This window comes from Palaemon carinicauda, chromosome 1, assembly GCF_036898095.1.
Source record: "Palaemon carinicauda isolate YSFRI2023 chromosome 1, ASM3689809v2, whole genome shotgun sequence".
Taxonomy (NCBI): Eukaryota; Metazoa; Arthropoda; class Malacostraca; order Decapoda; family Palaemonidae; genus Palaemon; species Palaemon carinicauda.
This window is the reverse complement of record NC_090725.1, coordinates 332,760,947-332,768,446: the sequence shown is the minus strand read 5'-3', so window position 1 is coordinate 332,768,446 and position 7,500 is coordinate 332,760,947.

Genomic DNA, 7,500 nt, shown 5'->3' with positions numbered 1-7,500 from the left:
GTTTTCCCACTTTTTGCGAACAGTTTTAGGTATCTGTATAAACGTTTGACGTTATAGAGTTTTCCCACTTTTTGCGAACAGTTTTAGGTATCTGTATAAACGTTTGACGTTATAGAGTTTTATCACTTTTTGCAAACAGTTTTAGGTATCGGTATAAACGTTTGACGTTATAGAGTTTTACCACTTTTTGCGAACAGTTTTAGGTATCGGTATAAACGTTTGACGTTATAGAGCTTTACCACTTTTTGCGAAGAGTTTTGGGTATCGGTATAAACGTTTGACGTTATAGAGCTTTACCACTTTTTGCGAACAGTCTTAGGTATCGGTATAAACGTTTGACGTTATAGAGTTTTACCACTTTTTGCGAACAGTTTTAGGTTTCGGTATAAACGTTTGACGTTATAGAGTTTTACCACTTTTTGCGAACAGTTTTAGGTTTCGGTATAAACGTTTGACGTTATAGAGTTTTACCACTTTTTGCGAACAGTTTTAGGTTTCGGTATAAACGTTTGACGTTATAGAGTTTTACCACTTTTTGCGAACAGTTTTAGGTATCGGTATAAACGTTTGACGTTATAGAGCTTTACCACTTTTTGCGAAGAGTTTTTGGGTATCGGTATAAACGTTTGACGTTATAGAGCTTTACCACTTTTTGCGAACAGTCTTAGGTATCGGTATAAACGTTTGACGTTATAGAGTTTTACCACTTTTTGCGAACAGTTTTAGGTTTCGGTATAAACGTTTGACGTTATAGAGTTTTACCACTTTTTGCGAACAGTTTTAGGTATCGGTATAAACGTTTGACGTTATAGAGTTTTACCACTTTTTGCGAACAGTTTTAGGTATCGGTATAAACGTTTGACGTTATAGAGCTTTACCACTTTTTGCGAAGAGTTTTGGGTATCGGTATAAACGTTTGACGTTATAGAGCTTTACCACTTTTTGCGAACAGTCTTAGGTATCGGTATAAACGTTTGACGTTATAGAGTTTTACCACTTTTTGCGAACAGTTTTGGGAATCGGTATAAACGTTTGACGTTATAGAGTTTTACCACTTTTTGCGAACAGTTTTGGGTATCGGTATAAACGTTTGACGTTATAGAGTTTTATCACTTTTTTCGAACAGTTTTAGGTATCGGTATAAACGTTTGACGTTATAGAGTTTTACCACTTTTTTGCGAACAGTTTTAGGTATCGGTATAAACGTTTGACGTTATAGAGTTTCACACTTTTTGCGAACAGTTTTAGGTATCGGTATAAACGTTTGACGTTATAGAGTTTTACCACTTTTTGCCTACAGGTCCGGTTTTCGTGTTAATTTTATAAGAATTAATTTATATATGGAGTTCTTTCAAAAGCATGCAACCTAAAATGGAATGTTGGAAACCCGTACATTCGTTGTAAAGCATCGTTCAAATATGTACACGTGTGTACATAAACCAGCTTTTTATAAATTTACATAAGCCGAAGTATGTATGTACGTAATATAAGCCATTGAATTATTATTATTATTATTATTATTATTATTATTATTATTATTATTGATATTATTATTACTTGCTAGGTTTCAACCCTCGTTGGAAAAGCAGAATTCTATAAGCCCAGGGCCTCCAACAGCGAAAATAGCCTAGTGAGGAAAGGAAACAAGGACAAATAAAATATCTTAAGAAGAGTAACATCATCAAAATAAATATCTCTTATATAAACTATAAATTTTTTTTAACAAAACAAGAACATTTACACGTGTATACATAAGTTGATTATATATTTGCATAAGCCGATGTATGTTCGTATATACACAGTGAAAATCCCTGAAAAGCTATATTTAAAGATGTACACATGTATACATAACTTGATTATATATTTACATAAGCCGAAGTATGTTCGTATGTACGCTATGTAAGTCGCAGAAAAGCAATGTTTAAGTAAGTACACGTGAATACAGGAATTATACATTTACAAAGCCGAAGTGTGTTCGTATATATGTAATAAAAGTAGCTGAGAAGCAGTTTAAATAAGTACACGTGAATACATAATTGATTATAGATTTACATAAGCTGAAGTATGTTCGTATGTACGCAATGAAAGTAGCTAAAAGGGAATGTTTAAATATGTACACGTGTATACATGAATTGATTATACATTTACATAAGCCCGAAGTATGTTCGTATATACGCAAAGTTACTAAAAAGTAATGTTTAGATATGTACACGTGTATACATAAATTGAATATATATTTACATAAACCGAAGTATGTTCGTATGTATTCCTGAAAGTCGCTAAAAGGTAATGTTTAAATATGTACACATATATACATAAATTGATTACACATTTACAGAAGCCGATGTATGTTCGTATGAACTTCCTGAAATTCGCTAAAAGGCAATGTTAAAATATGTACACATATACATAAATTGTTCATACATTTACATAAGCCGAAGTATGTTCGTATGTACTTCCTGAAATTCGCTAAAAGGCAATGTTAAAATATGTACACATATACATAAATTGGTTATACATTTACATAAGCTGAAGTATGTTCGTATGTTCCCAACATAAGAGAGAGAGAGAGAGAGAGAGAGAGAGAGAGAGAGAGAGAGAGAGAGAGAGAGAACGTCTGCTCTCCTTTCCCCTTTTCCATTTGTCTCTCTCACTCTATCTCCCCTCACTCTTCCTCCCCTCACTCTTCCTTCCCTCACTCAGCCACTCAGGGCCAGTTTGCCCTAAACAGCCTTTAACCTCTAATTATGACAAACCAAGACAAAGCTTCCTCTCAGCTCTCCCGGCTGTCTGTCTGTGTGTCTGTCTTGTAGGGGCTGTGATTTTAAAGGGCTTTTAAGAGGACAATTAATGTCGTTTTTTTGTCTTCATTTTTCCTGGTCTTAGATGCTGAGAAAATATCTCGTGGTTTTTTTTTTTTTTTTTTTTTTTTAAATATCCCGGTTTGGAAAAAAAATTCACATTAAAAATGTCATTTAGCTTCAGATACTAGTGTACGCAGCCCGGCAAAAATGACGACTAGGTACTTAGATGTAAATTAATATTCGATATTAGTGTACTCGGCCCGTCAAAAATGGCGACTACGTACTTAGATATGAATTAATATTAGATATTTGTGTATGCGACCTGTCAAATATGACGACTAGGTACTTAGGTATGAATTAATATTAGATATTTGTGTATGCGACCCGTCAAAAATGATGACGGCTAAGTACTTGGATAGATATGAATGCGAGCGCACACAGATTCAACCCTTCTCATCCCCTCCCCCTTTCCTAACTACAACACGGCAGTTGTAGTTTCCGAGTGTACATCTCGGGGTACCCACTCTCACTAGGATATGACTATTCCATCTCCCCTCTACCCAAGAGACAGGGAGAGACCGAGTAGTTGTACGTCTTTTAATGCTGTTCAGCGTTACCAGATATGGTACATAAAAACTGTAGTAATATATACTATCTAGATTTGCTAACTGTGATCATCTGCATTAAAAAGTGTTCAACTGAGGATGGACGTGAGGAGAGAGTGAGGAGGGCTTGGGAGGAACATGTTAGGGGAAGAAGATCGAGAGGGAGGCAGAGAATTAGATGGTGAGATAAGGTGAAGGATGATAGGAAGAGATGAAGTGATAGAAGGCATTAGAGAGAGTGCATGAGGCAACCGGCCCCTTAATGTAGGGATAGCACTGGGCAAGAAGAAGAGTTCATAGATAAGGGGAGAAGATCGAAAGGAAGGAAGAGAATTAGATGACGAGATATGTTGAAGGATGATATGGAGAGAAGAGATTTTGGATGAAGAGGATACCTTTGACAGAAGGCATTGGAGTGGACGCATCAGGTAACCAACCCCTTAATGTGGGGATAACGGTGGGAGAGAAGAAGAGTTCATAGATAAGGGGAGAAGATCAAGAGAAAGGAAGAGAATTAGATTACGAGATAAGGTGAAGGATGATATGGAGAGAAGAGGCTTGGTGGAAGAGGATGACTTGGATAGAAGGCATTGGAGAGGGCAAATTAGGCAACAGACCCCTTAATTTATGGATAATGGCGGGAAAGAAGAAGATGATGGCGAGATGAGGTGAAGGATGATATGGAGAGAAGAGGTTTGGTGGAAGAGCATGCCTTTGATAGAAGGCACTGGAGAGGGTGCATCAGGCAAACGACCCCTTAATGTTAGGATAACGGTGGGAGAGAAGATGATGCCGAGAGAAGGTGAAGGATGATATGGAAAGAAGACGTTAGATGGAAGAGGAATCCTTTGATAGAAGGCATTGGAGAGGGAGCAACAGGCAACCGACCCCTTAATGTAGGGATAACGGTGGGAGAGAAGAAGAAGATGGCGAGATGAGGTGAAGGATGATATGGAGAGAAGAGGTTTGGTGGAAGAGGATACGTTTGATAGAAGGCATTGGATGGGACGCATCAGGCAACCGACCCCTTAATTTAGGGATAATGGTGGGAGAGAAGAAGAAGATGGCGAGATGAGGTGAAGGATGATATGGAGAGAAGACGTTTGGATGAAGAGGATACCTTTGATAGAAGGCATTGGAGAGGGCCAATTAGGCAACCGACCCCTTTATGTGGGGATAACGGTGGGAGAGAAGAAGAAGATGCCGAGATAAGGTGAAGGATGATATGGAAAGAAGACGTTAGATGGAAGAGGATATCTTTGATAAAAGGCATTGGAGAGGATGCATCAGTTAACCGACATCTTAATGTTGGGATAACGGTGGGAGAGAAGAAGATGGCGAGATGAGGTGAAGGATGGTATGGAGAGGAGACGCTAGATGGAAGAGGATACCTTTGATAAAAGGCATTGGAGAGGAAGCAACAGGCAACCGACCCCTTAATTTAGGGATAACAGTGGTGAAGAAGATGATCATCTGCAATAATATAAAAAGTAATATATAAAGTTACAGTAATAATTAACTTATGATAATGGAAGAAATGGCCTTCCGCTAACTTGTTTGAAAAGAGCAGAGAATGTTAGAGAGATATTCAAAAGTTCTTGCAAGTTATCAAACTTAGATTGCAAATCAGTCCTGTTTAATGTCATCAGTGTTATCAACTTACAACTTGTTTAGGGCTTTTTCTTTCGCTTGTAATTAACCAATGCAATTGCCAATTACAGTTCCAGTTGCTTCACTCGTAAATTGCCTAACTGTGTAATTGTATTCTGAGAAAATGCAATTTATAAGCTCGCTGCATTTTTGCTTTATAGAACTAACACCAATCATGACATATGGATCAGAGAGCTGGACAATGACCATCAAAGACAGGAGCAGAGTCCAAGCTTGAGAGATGAAAATCCTGAGAACAATAATGCACAAAACAAGAAGAGATAGAATAAGAAATGTAGATTTTAGAAGGATGGTTGGGGTATCTCCTATGTTGAACAAGATTGAGAAGAGACAGCTGAGATGGCTGGGACATTTAATGAGAATGGATGGAAATAGAATTGCAAGGAAGAGATGGGACTGGACGCCTGGTGGGAGGAGATCAAGAGGTAGACCACGTAAACGCTGGAGGGATGGAATTGAAGAGATTTTGACAAAGAACAACATGCCAACAATTGAACAGCTGAGAAAAGAGGGAATTTTTTAATACAAAATTGAGTGGAGAAGACAACTGATTCCACTGACAGGCTGAAAGCCTACCTGGGAGTGGAAAGAAGTGAAGTGAAGAACTAAAATCTGAAGGTACTTGGATGTAAGCACGAAACGTTTCAGACGAATGTCAATTAGAGATTAGTAGCTATAGAAATGAAGCATACCACTAAAATGTCTCGAACTTGTAATATATATATATATATTTATATATATAATATATATATATATATATATATATATATATATATATATACACACATACGTACATACTCGCACACATTAAAATAAACAATTTTCCGAGTATATATGATTGATAAAATAAACCCATAAAATAAGTCGAATTTTCCATAAAGTATTGGTTTATTTTATATATATACAGTATATGTATATATTATATATATATATATAATATATATATATATATATATATATATGTGTGTGTGTGTGTGTGTGTGTGCACGCAAAATATATTATTCTAAAGGAATTTTACCATCACACGCTCACTCTCAGACACAATAAATTGTACGCAATAATATTCTTAGAACGAATAATAATGTAATTCCACGTAACTAGATGAAAAAAATACCAAGAATGTTATTTTCCATCGACACGGTAATTATACTTAAAGATAATAACGCGTAATTAGGTGTACATAGATGTAATTGTTCAAAGTGCTATGATTTATATTTAGTTCAAGATGATAACGTGTAATTAGGTGTACATAAAATTAATGTAATTGTTCAAGGTGTTATGATTTATATTTAGTTCAAGATAATAACGTGTAATTGGGTGTACATAAAATTAATGTAATTGTTCAAGGTGCTATGATTTATATTTAGTTCAAGATAATAACGTGTAATTAGGCGTACATGAAATTAATGTAATTGTTCAAGGTGCTATGATTTATATTTAGTTGAAGATAATAACGTGTAATTAGGCGTACATGAAATTAATGTAATTGTTCAAGGTGCTATGATTTATATTTAGTTGAAGATAATAACGTGTAATTGGGTGTACATAAAATTAATGTAATTGTTCAAGGCGTTATGATTTATATTTATTTCAAGATAATAACGTGTAATTAGGTGTACATAAAATTAATGTAATTGTTCAAGGTGCTATGATTTATATTTAGTAAGGATTTATTTCTATAAAATTTATATGGATTACCAGAAATTCTCTTCTGGACATGGCGGAAGGGAACTTCATCATATCTCTTCAATTTTCGATTTCGAGACTAGATATATCTTTCGAAATATCCAGATGTAAGGAGTATTGAGACTTGCAAAAATAGTTGAAACTAGAGGGGCGACTCAGTAGAGCGCAGACCTCCGCCGCAGCAGCAGCTTATTTCTCGACCTTTTGCTCGACATTGACCTTGATCTTTGACTTTAACATGCATTGATTGGCGTGGATTTTCATACACTCAAATATGAACCAAGTTTGAAGTCTTTGTGACAACGAAGTCCAAACTTATGGCTGATTACGTGAATTGGACATTGTGCTAAACCGTGACCTTGACCTTTCAAAGTTTAATCATTTCCAGCCTTTTACTTAACATTTAAGTTAATCTCTACAAGTTTCATTACTCAAAGATTAAAATTGTGGCCAGGAAGCTGTTCACAGACAAACTCGCACACAAACTTTTCTTATAGTTTATCTATATCCCTATTTCATTGCCTCACTGGGAATGTTTTTTCCTGTGGGAGCCCTTGGGCTTATAGCATCCTGCTTTTCCAACTGGGGTTGTACCTTAGCTAGTAATAATAATAGTGATAGAGGAGACAACGTGATTGGCTATGACGTCATCAGTGGGAGGGGCTTATTTCGCCCGGAATCTGCGGCATCCAGAGACTCGCTTTCATTTAAAATGAATTCATTATCATCCTAAT